This window comes from Grampus griseus (assembly GCF_964374135.1).
Source record: "Grampus griseus genome assembly, chromosome: 8".
In the NCBI taxonomy this organism is placed as follows: Eukaryota; Metazoa; Chordata; class Mammalia; order Artiodactyla; family Delphinidae; genus Grampus; species Grampus griseus.
Window position 1 is genome coordinate 106,558,611 of NC_139002.1, and position 15,956 is coordinate 106,574,566.

General features: G+C 45.7%; 1 long non-coding RNA gene across 1 annotated transcript; it reads right to left on the reverse strand.

The window, feature by feature from the left end:
• Window positions 1-1,792: 1,792 nt before the first annotated feature.
• Window positions 1,793-15,100, reverse strand: LOC309826517. Its single transcript, XR_014297111.1, has 3 exons — window positions 14,984-15,100; window positions 5,842-5,980; window positions 1,793-1,904 (listed from the first exon to the last, which is right to left on the reverse strand). It is a non-coding gene; the product is annotated as an uncharacterized lncRNA (long non-coding RNA).
• Between the last annotated feature and the right edge of the window lie 856 nt (window positions 15,101-15,956).

Genomic DNA, 15,956 nt, shown 5'->3' on the forward strand with positions numbered 1-15,956 from the left:
GTACAACAGGCAAGAAAAAGAAATAAGAGGCATACAGATTGGAAAGAAAGAAATAAAACTTCCCCTATTCTCAGACAACATGACTATCTGCAGAGAAAATCCAAATAAATCTACAATAACAACAAAAACAAACAAACAACCCCAAAACTCCTAGAACTATTAACTGGGTTTAGCAAGGTCTTAAGGTACAAGGTCACTCCGCAAAAATCAATCATATTTCTATATATTAGCAATGCACAGCTGTAAACTAAAAATTTTTAAATGATATGATTTACAATAACTCCTAAAAAAGTTAAATACTTAGGTATAAATCTAACAAAAATGTACTCTATCTATATGCTGAACACTGTGAAATGGGGATGAAAGGAATGAAAAAAAATCTAAATAAATAGAGAGAGATGACATGTTAATGAATTGGAACTCAACATAGTAAAGACGTCAATTCTCCCAAACTGATCTATAGATTTAATGCAATTCCAAACAAAATCCTCGCATGATTTTTGTAGATATAGACAAATTGGTTCTAATATTCATATTGAAAGGCAACAGAACTAAAAAAGCAAAAAATAACTTTAAAAAAAAGAATAGGGCTTCCCTGGTGGCGCAGTGGTTGAGAGTCCGCCTGCCGATGCAGGAGATGCGGGTTCGTGCCCTGGTCCGGGAGGATCCCACGTGCCGCGGAATGGCTGGGCCCGTGAGCCATGGCTGCTGAGCCTGCACGTCTGGAGCCTGTGCGCCGCAACGGGAGAGGCCACAACGGTGAGAGGCCCGCATACCGCAAAAAAAAAAAAAAAAGAATAAAGTTGGACAAATTGTACTACCCAATTTTACAATTACTACAAAACTATAATAATCAAGACAATATGATATTGACTAAGGAATGGTGACACAGATCAATGAAACAGAATAGAAATCCCAGAAATACATACACATCAATTATGACCAAGTGATTTTTTAACAGAGGTGCAGAAACATCCAATGGAGAAAGGCTAGTCTTTTCAACAAGTGGTGCTGGAACATCCATGTGCAAAAAAATAAACTTCAAACAAAAGTTCATACTTTATACAAAAATTAACTCAATGTGGATTGTAGACCTAAACGTAACACATAAAACTTTGACACTTTCATTAAAAAATATATACGAAACTCTTTGTGACTTGAAGTTAGACAAAGAGTTCTTAGACATGACACCGAAAGCATAATCATTAAATAAAAAAATGAGAAATTGGACTTCAGTAAAAGTAAAAACATTTGCTCTGAGAATGACACTCTTAAAAAAATAAAATGACAAACTATAGACTGAGAAGAAATATTTACAAATCATATATCCAACAAAGGACTTGTATCCAGAATATATAAAGAACTTTCAAAACTCAATAGAAAGAAAGCAAACAACTAAATTAAAATATGTGCAAAAGACTTGAATGGTCACTTCACCAAAGAAGGTATACAGATAGGAAGTAAACTCATAAAAGTTATTCAACACCATTCACCAGTAAGGAAATACAAACTAAAACCATGGTGATGAATCCTCTGGTTTCTCTTCAGATCATGTAAGTCTTTCACCTTTTAAAACTGCAATAAGATACCACTATGCACCTATCAGAACAACAAAAATTTTAAAATACTGACAATACACATGTTGTTGGTGGGAATGCAAAATGATACGCCTACTCTGAAACATTTTAGCCGTTTCTTTAAAAGTCAAACATACACTTACCATATGACCCAGAAATCCCATTCTTGGATATTTACTCTAGAGAATAGAAAACTTACGTGCACACAAAACTTACATGCAAATGCTTATGGAAGCTCTTCTCATAATTGTCCAAACTGGAAACAACTAAAATGTCCCTCGATAGGTGAATGGATGGACAAGCTCCGGAACATCCAGACAGTGGATACTGGCCAAAAATAAAAAGGAAGAACTTGCAATAATTTCAATGATTCTCAAAGATATTGTGGTGAGTTAAAGAAGCTAGTCTAAAAAGGTTACTTGCTATACAGCTTCATTGATAGGACATTCTATAAATGACAAAATTAAAGTGATGGAAAACGGATCAGAGGTAGGTCCAGAGCATGACTATAAAGGAACAGCAGGAGGGAGTTTGTGGGGTAATGGGACTGTTCTGATTGTGGCGGTGGTTACATGAATCTACACGTGTGTTAAAATTCATAGAACTGGGCATCCTCTTCAATAAAAGTAAATTTTACTGTATGATCATTTTTAAAGTAGAAGATAGAAATGGATGAATGTATTAAACAGCTTATTAGACATAGCTGAAGAAAAACTTAGTGAAGAAATTACCCAGAGTGCAGCCCAGAGAAAGGAAATGTAGATAGAAAGAAACACTGAAGGGCACAGAAGAAAGAGCGGGACGTCTAACATTCAGCTTAACTGAGGGTCAAGGGAAGATAACAGAAGAAATGGAGAAGATAAAATACTCAAAGAGATAATGGATTTTTAAAAACACAACAAGAAAGATAAACAAAATAAACTCACAACTGACACATCATAGTAAAATGTCAGCTACGGCAAATTTTAAAAGCATCCAAAGAAAAAGATCATGAGACCAGGAATTTTATTAACCGCTGTCTTCTTGGTGACAAAAATGAAAGCCGGAAGTGAGTGGAATAATGTAGGAAATTGCATAATCCCTAAAAAGGTCAACTTCTGAATCCCCAGAACCCATGAACACGTGGCCTTTCATGGTAAAAGGAACTCTTTGAATATGATCAAGTTAAAGATGTTGAGATGGGGAGATTATCCTAGATCATCTCAGTGGGTCCAATGTATTCAAGAGATTTGAGGGAGGCAGAGGGGATATGACTACAGGATAGAAGAAGGCAGAGACTGGAGTGATGTGGCCATAAGTCAGTGAATACCAGCGGCCTCTAGAAGCTGGAGGAGGCAAAGAACGGATTCTCTCCTAGAGCCTCCAGAAGGGACACATCCCTGCCAACACCCTGAGTTTAGCCCACGAGCCTGATTTCAGACACCTGACCTCTAGAACTATGAGAAAATACATGTGTGTTGTTTTAAGCCACTAAGATAATTTGTTACAACAGCAGTGAGAAACGAATACAGATATCTTCACTGTATTAAGACAATGCAACTGTCAAACCTAGAACTTTATACCTGGAAAAAGTATCTTTCAAGGACATAAACTAAGTAAAGACATTTTCAGATAATCAAAAATTGAGAGAGTTTAAAATCGACATTCCATTAACCGAAGGAAATTCTACAGGATGAACCTCAAACAGAAGAAAAATTATTCTAGAAGTAAGATTTGGGATATAATATGAAATAATAAATATGTTGGTAAATTTAATCAAATGTTGACTACATGAAACAAAACAACAACATCTAAAGTTGGGAGGGGGGACAGAATAAAGCTAAAAAACTGCATGTTAATAGCACATGAACTGGAAGCTGTGATTAAACTGAAAGTGAGTTGAGATCCATGCATTATTTGGGAGGAAGATAAAGATACTAATTATACTGTTTAATAGAGATCCTCCCAAATGTAAGGACACAGAAAGAATGAAAATCAAAGAATGGAAAAACATATACCAAGCTATACATACCCCCAAAAAGATGATGTAGCAATATTAATATCAAACATAATAGACTTTAAAGCAAAAAGCATCACAGAGGTAACAAGGATCACTATATAAGGGGTGATAACGGTTTAATTCACAAGTGTATATAATGATTCTAAACTTTCATACACCCAGTAACAGAGCTTCAAAATACAAAACAAAACTTAACAGGGTTTTAAGAAGAAATCGATAAATCCACCAAAAAGTGAGAGATTTTAATATTTGTCTTTCAGCACTTGTAAATCAAGAGGACAAAAATCAGCTGAATATAGAAATATTGAAGAGTAAATTTTAAAATGTATCTAATGGATATTTATAAACTGTTATACTTGACAACAGAGAAATGTACATGCTTTGTAAATACACATGGGACATTTACAAAAATTAATTATGCACTAGACCATAATGCTGGCCTCACCCAGTTTGGGGCCTACAGACTACATTCTCTGATCTCAATGCACTTAAATTAGAAATCAGTAGCAAAAAGACAACCAGAAAAAAACCCATGTGTTTGCAAATGAGAAAACATGCATCTAAAGGACACACAAGTCAAGGAAAAAAAACATAGTGGAATTTTAAAATACCTAGAAATTGGTGACTTTTTAAAATTTTTAATTTATTTTTTTGGCTGTGTTGGGTCTTCATTGTTGCACAGGGGCTCTTCTCTAGTTGCAGAGATCAGGGGCTACTCTTTGTTGAGGTGCGCAGCCTTCACATTGCAGTGGCTTCTCTTGTTGTGGAGCATGGGCTCTAGGCATGCGGGCTTCAGTAGTTGTGGCACACAGGCTCAGTAATTGTGGTTCACAGGCTCTAGAGCACAGGCTCAGTAGCTGTGGTGCACGGGCTTAGTTGTTCCGTGGCATGTGGGATCTTCCTGGACCAGAGACTGAACCTGTGTCCCCTGCATCGGCAGGCAGATTCTTAAGCACTGCACCACCAGGGAAGTCCCAATTCGTGATTATTTTTTTAAAAAAGATTCCATATCACAAATTATCAGATGCAGCATGACTGAACGTTTGTGTCTCTCTCAAATGTATATGTTGAAGCCCTAACCCCCAGTGTGATTAGAGATGGGCCTTTGGGAGGTAATTAGGTTTTTAGATGAGATAAAGAGAGTGGAGCCCCACGATGGGATTTGCAACCCTGTAAGAGGAAGAGACCAGAGCTCTTTCTCTCTCCACCATATGAGGACACAACAAGAAAGCAGCCATCTGCAAACCAGGAAGAAAACCCTCACTGGGAACCAAATTTGCTGGCCTCCAGAACTGTGAGAAATAAATTTCTGTTATTTAAGCCACTCATCTGTGGCTTTTTGTTACACAAGTTAACTAAGACACAGTAATACAACACTTAAAAGGAAACTTAGAGTCCTAAATATTTAGTAATAAGTCACATTTAAGCTAGGTTTATCTCAGCGATACAAGATTGGTTTAGAAGATCTATTAATGTAATTTACCACAATAACAGATCAAAGGAGAAAAACAAAATGAGGGTCTTAATAAATGACAAAAATAAGCAGTCAATAAAATTCAATATTCAATCATGGTTTAAAAAAACTTAGTAAAACAGGAATAGAAGAGAACTTCTTTAATATGATAAACAGCATCTATCAGAAACACCTACAAAAATCATCATACTTAATGGAGCAGTGCTGAAAGAATTCCTTTTAAGATCAAGTACCATACACTTCTATGTAACATCAAACTCACGGTCCTAACCTATGCAACAAGACATGAAAAAGAAATATAAAAGAAGAAAGGGAGAGAGAAAATTGTTATTAGTTGTGGATGAAAATATTGTCTCAAAATCCAAAAACGACCTGTGGAAATTATTAATAAGAGAGTTAAGTAAGGTACGTGGACACAAAACCAATACACAAAACTCAACTACATTTCTAATAAAGCCGCAAGAATTTGTTACAAAACACAAATTTTACAGGTGCCATTTATAATAGCAACAAAAACAAACAAACAGAAATATATACGTATGCTTAAATAACCTATGAGTAAATACAACAAAAATGTGTCTTTATGCAGCATGTTTGGAATAAAGGACTCAATATCATAAAGGTGTTCATTCTCCCCAAAATTGTCTATAGATTCAGTGCAGTTCCAGTACAGAAAAAAATGACAGTTTAACTTTTCTTTAATGTATTTCAGTGAAATCTGGTCATTTTCACCATAAAGGGATTATTATACACTTGCCTTGGGACCTTGAACAAGGCCTGAGTTGCCTCACCTGAAAAACAGAAGAATGGGCACCCATGATCCTTACGCCCCTTCTTGCACTGAAATCCCAAGATCTCTGAGGCTCTCAGGAGGCGGGCAGGTAAGGCACATCTGACATTCCTCCACCGCTCCATCTCTGTACTGCCCGCCTAAGGAAAACGAAACGATAAACCAGGGTGAGAATGGGCCTAAAACTCCTCCCCGAAACCTTGATTTCTAATAGGAGGAAAATGTAAAGCAACTCATGACATGTCCAGAACATTATGTAATCACTGTAAATGGCTTCTAAAAGATTACATAAACACGGAAAATATTCATAACATGTTAAGTGGGAAAAAATTGCACGTGTACTATAATTGCAATTCTCAATGCAAAGACAAGATTCAGGCTGCAAGGTTGCCCAGACTGTAAGTTTCACCTGAAGACATGGTTTGGTTGGCCTACATTTTATTTTTAATTCTAACTGTCGGGTAACATTTAAAAGTCTAGAGATTTCACATACATGTCCAGATTTGTAGTTTCTCTTTATTTTTTTATTTTTTGCGGTACACGGGCCTCTCACTGTCGTGGCCTCTCCCGCTGCGGAGCACAGGCTCTGGACGTGCAGGCTCAGCGGCCATGGCTCATGGGCCCAGCCGCTCCGCAGCCTGTGGGATCCTCCCAGACTGGGGCATGAACCCACGTCCCCTGCATCGGCAGGTGGACTCTCAACCACTGCGCCACCAGGGAAGCCCATGTAGTTTCTCTTTAGAGAAACTTAATCTTTAGATCAGCTAACACTGGGCCAAATTCCCACGTGGCAAACAGAGACAGGTGCTGCCCTGGGGGTGCCCTTCAGAAGCAGCCTCATACTGCCTTGTTCGGGTCAAGACCCTGCCTGCCCTGCTTTCCTCACTCCAAATGAGTAAATGATGCCTGGACTCTAACGCTGTTTCCATGTTTTGTTCACGGTATCCCCTTTGCCCCAAATGCTTTTCCATCTCTCTCATCTGACGAGCTCTCAACTGTTCTTGAAGTCTGAGCACAGTGTGTCTCTTCCAGGACATCTTGAACCTCCAGTTGGACCAACTCCTGCACAGCCTGGTCCCTGAGGGAGCCCACCAAGATCTGTTCATCTGTGTGTCCCCTCCCTGGGCCAAGCCATCATCCCAGAATAGGGAACCGCATTTTATTCGTGCTGGAAGCCCCAGCCTGTGCAGCTGAGCTGGGGCACATAGCTGGAAGGGAAAGAACAGGAGCTAAGGAGTGAAAACAATCGTGTCAGGTGGGTGATGGTCCCAGAGAGCTGTGCTTTCTTCTTAAGCACCTCCTTTTAATGCTGGTCTAACATCTCCAAGTGAAAATGCAGGAGACAGCATCTGAGCCCACCCTGCTCCCTGCCCTGCTTGGGCAGGGCCTCCAGGTGTGGCCACACTCTCCCACAGCTGGAGCCGGTCACAAGCACACTGCAGCAGCCATTTCGGGACTGAGGAGCGGACTGTCCATGTGACTGAAGAATGTAATAAAGGCAAGTGACCGGCAAGAACACCAGTAAACGCTCCTGTTTCCTCTCCTAAATCCTCTGGCAGGAAGTCCTTATCTGTGTTCTGGCGTCAAGCCTGGGAGTGCAGGGTGTCTTCAGGCCTAGGATTTCGGGGACCCGGGCGCTTCCCAGCAAAATGTGTGTCTGAGAGTCCAAGGGTGCTCACCTTCCTGCCCAGCTCCTGGGAGTCAGCAGATCCTGGTCTGTCAGCTACGGGGCCGCTTCTCCAGCCCCCAGGCCTCAGAGCTCTTCCTTCTCTCCCAGACATGTCCCTTCCTTCCTCACCCTTTCTCCTTATTGCCTGTCTCTCCCTAGAAGGTAAGAGCCCAGGGCCGGGATTGAGTGTATCTTGTCTAGAGCTGTGTCCCCAGCCTCCATGGCCACAAATGTTTGTTGAACGACTGGCTGAATGCATGGGGACCGAGAATGCTGCGAGAGAGTAAGGCTGGGGTTCTGATGGAAGGTTCTAGACCAAAGCTGGGGTCCTGACCCTAGGAAGCCCCAAAGTCAGCCCCTCACGTTCCAAGCTGCGGCAACTCATAGGTCAGTCAAGGCCAGGCACCCGAAGCTAACTGGAAAAGGTTGTCAGGGCCCAGCCACGGGGGACCTTATCTCAGGTCCTGACCTTGGGCTAGTCCTATGGATTTGGGGGGATGGGGTCAGCTCCAGCCCCAGGTAGCCCCACTCCCAGACAGCTCCACCCCTGCAAAATCCAGCTTCAGACCTTTCATGCTCAAGGCGCCTCCAAACCTCAGCAGAAACTTGTTCAGGTAGGTTTCCAGGCCCCACCCCTCAAAGGCCCGCCCCACGCCTGGCCCCACCCACTACCAAGCCCCTCCTCCAGACTCTGGACCCGCCACAGCAGCCTCCAGGACTCAGGTGGTGCTTAGGGTGGGCAGGGTCCCCGTGAACCTGACGATGACAGTCCAGGGTCCTCCTCGGTCCTGCCGGGTTGGCTGGGGTCCCACAGCACACGTGTTCTAAGGCGCATTGAAGCCCCCAGTTTCTGTCGTGGAGGAGACAGGTGCAGAGTTGGGGTGACTGGGCCGCAGTGTTAGCACTGGGGCCCGACCCAGACCAGAGCCTGACTGTCCACCTGGAGTGAGGGTGGCGTGCTCTGCCTGCAGAGCGGCCAGGCAGCAGCCACAGCAGATGTTGCCACCATCACGTGTGCTCTTATCCGTCCCTTTCAACAGCAGGGAGTAAGATCGGGTGGGTCGTCGCCCAGTAGTAGGCAAGGAGCAAGGAGGTCAAGGGGCGGTGCCTAGAGCCTGGTCCCTGACTCCCTGCCAGTGCTTTCCCCAGCACCCCGTGACCTCTATGCTCTCCTGCCCTCTCTGAAGGAGCCAGAGGGGTGAGACACCCCCTCCTCCAGTCCATGACCAGGCCCACATCGTCCTGTGTCCCTCCCCCTGGCCCTGATTCCTCCCCACACGCCCCCAGCGCCCCCAGCTGTCTGCAGCCTGCTCCACGTGGGAGAGAGGTTTGTGTTCCAACTTACTGCGACTGCTGCCTGACCACGGACACCCCTAACACCATAAGGATGAGCGCACTGAGCTTTCAGGGTGACCCTGACCGCATCGGGAGGCTTGATAACAGTGGGGACTCCAGAGGAACCTCCAGCACACCTGCTGCATGGGGGTGGCCTCAGGACTGCGGCTGCTGGATAGCATCCAATGTCTGCTCACCCAGCCCACAGGGTGAGCGAGAAAGGCTCCGAGAAAGCAGTTCGTCTCACTCTGCTCCATAAGGAGGCAAAGGGGACGTGGTCCAGTTCCTCCACGTCAGTGTCACTCTGCTTCCTTCTGATGCCGGGAAGCCCATGCCACTTGCCTGGAAATTTCTGTCTTAGAAGCAGCATCTCACAACTGGGCCTCAGAGCTACGAGGTCAAGGGTGAAGGCTGGACCCCAGCAGGGGCATCAGTTTGGCATTTGTCACCTGAGCACAGATGGTGCCACTGAGCTGGAGTGGAACTCGTGAGGGCGCACCAGGAACCTTGGAGCGCACACCCATGAAGATGAGAGCACCTGGCCATAGTAGTGTGGACGGCCGAGTGCAAGCCCACCCCAGTCCCAGAGGAGCAGTCCCAATGCATGGGTCAGAAATGCACCCCAAAGAGAGACCTCACCCACGAAGCGTTCTTGGAGCCCGCACCATGCTGGGAAACTCCTGGGCATTTCCAAAGCTGCTTCTTGGGCAAATCTCTCCATATCGGCCTCCACCACGTTTTTTCCTACAGCTGACGTGGAGCACCAAACCTCATTTTATGTGAGAGAGTTCTCGTCGCAGCCAGACCTATGGATTCTTTAAACAGTTCACCGTTTTAAGGTATACAATTCAATGACTTTTAGTATATTCAACAGAGTTGCGCATCTATCATCACAGTGAATTTCAGGACATTTTCACTATCCCCCTCCTCATAGCATCACTTCTCAACCCCCCTCCCCCGAACCTCCTCCTGGCGACCAGCGATCTACTTTCTGTCGTTATGCATTTACCAATCCCGGACTCTTCATAGAAATGAAATCATACCATATGTGGTCCTTTTTGTCTGGCTTCTTTCACTTGGCAGAAGGTTTTCAAGGATCATCCACATTGTGGCGGGTGTCAGGGCTTCGCTCCTTTTGTGGTTGAATAATATTCCCTCGAATGGACAGAGCACAATTTGTTCATCCACTCACCCCTCGGTGGACACCGGGGCTGTTTTCACTTTTTGACTATTGTGACTTGAGCTGCTAAGGACATTGATATACAGGCTTTTGTGAGGACATATGTTTTCCTTTCTCTTGGGTCTGTATCCAGGAGTATAATAGCTGGCTCATATGGTAACTCTTATGTTTAACTCTTTGAGGAGCTGCCAGGCTGTTTTCCGCAGTGGCTGCACCACCGCACATTCCTACCAGCAGCACAGGAGGGTTCCCGTTTCTCCGCACACTCATCCTCGCCAACACTTGTTACTGTCTTTAAGATTCTAGCCGTCTTGACGGGGGTGATCTCTTGCATTTGCTTCACGTTTTCCTGATGGCTATTAAGACCAGAGAATTTTTTATTGGAGTATAGTTGCTGCGCAGTATTATACGTTACAGGTGTACTGTACAGTGATGCCCAATTCTTAAAGGTTCTACTCCATTTATAGTTATTATAAAATATTGGCTGTATTCCCTGTGCTGTGCAATATACCCTTTAGGTTATTTTATACCTAATAACTTGTACCTCCTAATCCCCTACCCATTTGTCGTCCCTCCTCCTTCCCTCTCCCTACTGTTAACCACTAGTTTGTTCTCTATTTCTGTGAGTCTGTTTCTTTTTTGTTATATTCACCAGTTTGTTGTAATTTTTAGATTCCACATATAAATGATATCATACGGTATTTGTCTTTCGCTGTCTGACTTATCTTACTTAGCATAATGCCCTCCAAGTCCATCCATGTTGCTGCAAATTTCATTCTTCTTACGGCCGAGTAGTACTCCATTGTATATATACACACCACACCTTCTTTATCCATCCACCTGTTGATAGACACTGAGGTTGCTTCCATGTCTTGACTACTGTAAATAATGCTGCTATGAACATTGGGGTGCATGTATCTTTACAAATTAGTGCTTTTCTTTTTTTGGATATATACCCAAGTGTGGAATTGCTGGGTCACATGGTAGTTCTATTTTTAGCGTTTTGAGAAACCTCCGTGCTGTTTTCCACACTTGCTATACAAATTTGCATTCCCACCAATGGTGTATGAGGGTTCCCTTTTCTTCACATCCTCACCAACATTTCTTTGTGAAATGCTGGTATCATCTTTTTGATGACAGCCATTCTGACAGGTGTGAGAATGTGGTTTTAATTTGCATGTCCCTGATGATTAGCGATGTTGAGCATCTTTTCATGTGCCTGTTGGCTATCTGCATTTCCTCTTTGGAAAAATGTCTATTCAGTTCTTCTGCCCATTTTTCAATCAGGTTGTTTGTTTTCTTTTTTTTTTTTTTTTGATGTTGAATTCTACGAGCTGTTTATATATGTTGGATATGAATCCCTTATCGGAGACCCTAGAATTTTAAAGCAGCATGCAGGGCCCGTTCCTGGCCCTCTCTGTGTCTGAGGGAGCCGATTATGGGTCTGAGAGATTTTGCTGTGGCTGAGATGCCCATGTTGTTAAGGAATCTGATATCCCTTGCTCTGACAGCGTCGGAAGAGCACCATGTAGGGCCCAGCCGCCCTCACTGGCGGCACTCAAGACCTTGAGAGGAGAATTTCACCTGTGCAGCCCCCTTCTCCCCTCATTCTCCAGCTAGAGGCCCCAGGAGGCAGAGGTGTGCGCAGGTTTCCTTGGTTTACCAGGCTCGGGTGCAGCAGCGCAATGGACAAACAACCAGCTCAGCCGGTTCTAGGAAGAGGCAGCCCCACGTTGACCAAATGACCATTTGTTGTCTCAATTCTGCACTCGCCATGGGTGCTCTGAAAGCTGGTCTCCACGACCGTCCACAGGCCCAGGAATTCTTCCCCTCCCTCTGGTCTGCACGCTCCCAGGGCTGTCCCACATTTGCTCACGGAAGAAAATGAATGATTTTCCCATTGTCTGTTAAGGAATTTTCCTGAAGAATCAGTGGAGGGCTCAGTTACGCACTTTAATCTCAGCTTCCAGCTGGCATCACCTGCCACCCTGCCCATTGGCAACAGGGCCCCCGGGATTCCACGAATCCCCCCAGAACATTCTGACAGGCGTGACCCACCAACACCTCTTTCCTTGAAATAGTTTACGCTCGTTCTGATTCTGTTATTAAAATAGGTACAATGAGAGGCTTGGTATCTATTTTATTTTAATCACTTGTTTGAAGTACTGTGAATACGTTGGATGTTTTCAACGATGAATGACTTTTCACAGAAATGAGGCAGCTTTAATTATTCTGGTCATTCCACTCAAAATGCGATTTGAACCTTTGTTTTGGGGTTTTATTTCCAAATATGTTTAGCCGTATTTTACTCTCTCGTTTTATTTTAAAAATAGCAATACTTACCACAACCGTTTCCATCTTATAGCAAATAAAACTGCTCCAGGAGCGTGCCAACACAGGGCCCGGCATGTAAACAGTGACCCTTAGAAAAAATGCGTGCGTTCAGTTGACCTGATCTGTAAGGAACCAGAACTGCGTGAAGCTCTGTGCCAAGTCTGGCAGAAACACAGCAAGCGAGAAACACGCGTGTCTTGGCTGTAAGTGCCAGGACCTGATTCTGGGACTTCGGGATGGCTGAATGGTCCTCGTCCTCAAGAAATAAGTGATCTAATGAGGAAGGCTGCTAAGGAAATAAATAACAGCATTTGCTGAGAGAGCTGCTGTTGCCACTTGTCCACGTGCCCAGTGTAGCAGTGATGTTAACTGGGGGTGCACGGGGCAGGGGAGGGGAGGGGAGGGGAGGTCAGAATGAGACGGGCTGGGACCTGGGACCTGGGACCTTTTGCTGCAGTGCTTACATCTGGACAAATGTCTTCTTGAGCAACAAAACACAAAGAAACTAAAAGGGACTAAAAATAACTGCGTGCGTGTACAGTTGGGGCAAATTATGGATAAAAAGATACAAAAAGACCAAAAACCCAACTGCCACTTCTGAAGAGCCGGGAGCAAAAGCAGGGCACTGCGCATGCCCCCTGCACACAGCACCACCAAAGGGGTTGGCAGACCACCTCCCTCCTGAGCCCGGACCCACCCCACACTCACCCCGTATAAGGAACCAGCTTGCCCCCTACTCCAGCGAGTGGGCGAGCAAGGGAACCTGTTCTCACGTCCCCCTGCAGCCGCAGGAGCCCCAATAATGCCTTGCCTGAATTTCTTGTCTGGCCTCTGATCAATTTCTATTGACTGGGGAAGGCCAAGAACCCTGGTGAGTATCAAGGAGAGGCTCTTCCAAGAAGGGGGACCTCCAACTGTCTGTATCCCCTCTGGAGGAGATATCCTGGCAGGCCAAGGTGTCCTGGTTTGTTTTGTTGTTTCCAACAACATTGCATTCCCAGAGACTTAAATAGTGCCAGGTGTCTTTTTGATAATACACAGGGGAATGAATGAGTGAATGAATGAATGAGAGCTTACCACCAAAATACAAGGAAGGAGGAGGACGCAGACCCACCCAACAGAGGGAGCCAAAAGGGCTGAGACAAAGACCAGGAGGATGGGATGGAGAGGGGCCAGGTCACAGGTGGAGGGGGCCTCAGAAGGGGCTGTGGGGGAGGGCTCTGTGCTCAGAGCTGGGGTACCAGGCTGAGGACCCTCATCCTCCCCCATGAAACCAACTGTTTCCAAGCCTGTGTTTAGCTTTGGAACAGTCTTCAGTAAAATCTTCCACAGAGCTACGAGCAACAAGAGAAAAAAAAATAGATAAATTGGACCTTTTTTCTTTTTTTTTTTTTTTTTTGGCTGTGCCGTGTGGCTTGTGGGATCTTAGTTCCCCAACCAGGGATTGAACCCACGCCCTCAGCAGTGAGAGTGGTGCAGAGTCCTAACCACCAGACGGCCAGGCAATTCCCAATGTGAAAACTTTTGCTTCAAGAAAGTGAAAAGACAACCCACGGAGGAGAAAATATTTGCAAATCATTTTTCTGATAAGGGACTCATCTGGAATATATAAAGAATTCAGGGCTTCCCTGGTGGCGCAGTGGTTGAGAGGCCGCCTGCCGATGCAGGGGACACGGGTTCGTGCCCCGGTCCGGGAAGGTCCCACATGCCGCGGAGCAGCTGGGCCCGTGAGCCATGGCCGCTGGGCCTGCGCATCCGGAGCCTGTGCTCCGCAACGGGAGGGGCCACAGCAGTGAGAGGCCCGCGTACCGCAAAAAAAAAAAAAAAAAGAATTCCGAGGTCTTAGTCAAAATGGTGTACTAGGAGGATGCAGCATTCGCATCTCCGCACAACTAAGGCACCTACCAGGCACCGGTGGGGGACCACGGACACCTAAGGGGGCGGGAGGAACACTCAGCGACCGGGTAGGACGTGGGCAGTGGGGGAGAGTAAGTGGGAAGGAGAAGTGGAGGCAGGACGGGACTGGCTACCCTGAGGGGTGGCTGGGGGAGGGGAAGGGATCTCACGCCTGAAGGGGGAAATTGGGGGAACGTTGGGAGGACAAGGATCAAAAGGGAGCGTGGCCAGGTTTCCGCTGCCCACTTGGGCTCCCGGGAACCTGCTGAGATCTCGGGCCTGATCCTCTGCCCACCAAGGCGCCCTCCAGCCGTGCGGGTCCTAAGGGAGTGGGAGGGAGGGAAGGGGGAGCAAAACTAAAGGCCGGACCTCCGGAACCGGCACCCCTGAGGGTTGGCTGGGGGAGCGGAGGAGTTCCTAGACCCAGCGGGACCCACCCACAGTTAGGGGTCCAGCGGTGTTGGGGGAGACCCTGGGGGAGACAGTGGGGGAGGGGCGTGGAGGAGCGGAAGGGAAGGCCGCCAGCGCTTTCCCTGCACACTTAGGCACCGGGAAGCCTGTTGGGGTCCCGGCCTCTGCCCTCGGAGCCGCCCTCCTGCCACACAGAGCCCAAGCCCCGCCCCTAACCCCCACCCAGGGCCCCACCTCTACACTCGGAGACCCCCTCTGAGACCCCCTCCAACACACTGGGCCTAAACCCCAGCCACACACCCTCACCCAGGGCCTTACCTCCAAACTCCTGAACCCCACACTCCAGAGACCCTCCTTTCGAGGTGCTGCCTCTCCCCTTCTGCGCAGGTCCTAAGCAGAGGCCCCGCCACCCGCTTCAACGTCGCCCTGCCTAGGCCCCGCCCCACGCTCCAACGTCACCCCCCCACCCGCCTTGGTCCCACCCCACCCTAAGCCCCGCCCCTGCCTAAGTTCCACCCCTTGCCTAAACTCCTCCCCATAGCCAAGGCTTTTTTTTTTTCTTCTCTTTTTTCCTCTTTTAGATTGGGATTCTGTTTTACCTTGTTGATTCATTGTTGCTGATTATTTTATATTTTTATTCTTCCTAATAAATCTTTTATTTTTCTAATTTTACTTTATTCTTTATACTTTGTTATCGTTCTCTCCTTTTGGCTTGTTCCCTCCCCCCCTTATTTTTCTGTTGTGGTTTTATTTTACCTTGTTGCAGTTGTTTCAATTTTAGTTTTATTTTTCCGAATATATTTTTAGCTTTCTATTTTTATTTTGCTTTTATTCTTTGATATTGTACTGCTCCTTTTTCTCTTTCTTTCTTCTTTTTTTTTTTTACCATGCCACGAAGCTTGTGGGATCTTGGTTCCCAGGCCGGAGGTTGAGTTCCTGTGGTGGGAGCTCTGAGTCCAAACCGCTGCATTAACAGAGAACCTCAGACCCCAGAGAATATTAATCGGAGTGAGGCCTCCTGCAGGTCCTCCTCTCAGCACCAAGACCCGGCTCTATCCAACTGCCTGCAAACTCCAGTGCTGGACGCCTCAGGCCAAACAACCAGTAAGACAGGAATACAGCACCACCCATCAAAAAAAATGAAACGACAAAAAAAATGTTATAGATGAAGGAGCAAGGTAAAAACCTACAAGACTAAATAAACGAAGACGAAGTAGGCAACCTACCTGAAAAGGAATTCAGAGTAATGATAGTAAAGATGGTCCAAAATCTCAGAAACAGAATGGAGAAA